Here is a 1141-nt window from a genome sequence, read left to right on the forward strand (position 1 = left end):
GTGTCTTCATCTTCAGAGTTTCATGTTGGTTCTGACTCGATCCAAACTGCATTTCGTTGCAATGTACCTGTACATGTGTAATGACAATTAGATTAGATTAGATTAGATAATACTTTATTCATCCCACAACGGGGAAATTCCTTTGTTACCAGCAGCAATTTCTCCAATGAAAGCCCAAAAACACCAACAACGTAAAACCACAAGAGAAAACACAGGTAAACAACAGACATGTGCGAAAGGTAACGTGATAGTGGAGGTCACACTGGAGGTATTGTAAAGTAAGTGCAGTGCAATAGTACAAGAAACACAAATTGCAGTGTTGTAAGTGACGCTAAAATTAAGTTGAATATTTAATTAAAGTGATAAGTGATAATAAAGTTGAATCTAATCTAATCTAATCCATTTACCTTCCTCACAGCTCACGGTGTGGAGTACAGCACGGCTCCTAAAGAGTGCTGCTTCAACTTTTTCACACAAGCATAACACTTAAAGCGTGGTCCCACCATAAACCCAAGACCCACAGCCCTGTCCCACAAGGCATTCATGTAAGCTGTGTGCATCGTCCATGTCCTTTTTTTGTCTTGTAAGTGGTGATGGACATGATGAATAGAAAGATGGATGACCATGACCTCCAGACATGATCACAACGCCCACAGCATCCGTTAGAATTATGTAAACATTAATAAATTCAGATACGCAAACGGTTGCAACATGATTTTTAGAAGCTAAGACTGTATTTTGGGGTTTTGACCATTTGTGAACTGTGTTAAACTCTGTCTTGTTTGACAAGCTTTGTGGGTTGGACTTGTTGTCCCCATTCATATCTATACAACCCATGTGTTTATGGTTACATAGTCAAACTCTACGCTCTTCATAGATGTAGCCTCTTTGTATTGCTCTCAAAGGGAACCAGATTGACACGTTTACCTTTAAAATGTAGAACCTATCCTGGCCGAGCGTGCCCCCGGCTCCCCCCTCCTCCAAAAGACACACCGGCGAGTCCAAGCAATGTTTGACAACACTTCTACTCAAAAAGCCATATGACAGATTTAATTGTAGACCTTTATTAACTTTTCATTCATATGTTACACTACTTTTGTGAGCCCAAGATTTCTGTAAACTCATTTCAAACGTCTGACTG

The sequence above is a fragment of the Etheostoma spectabile genome, chromosome 8 (genome assembly GCF_008692095.1).
Source record: "Etheostoma spectabile isolate EspeVRDwgs_2016 chromosome 8, UIUC_Espe_1.0, whole genome shotgun sequence".
Taxonomy (NCBI): Eukaryota; Metazoa; Chordata; class Actinopteri; order Perciformes; family Percidae; genus Etheostoma; species Etheostoma spectabile.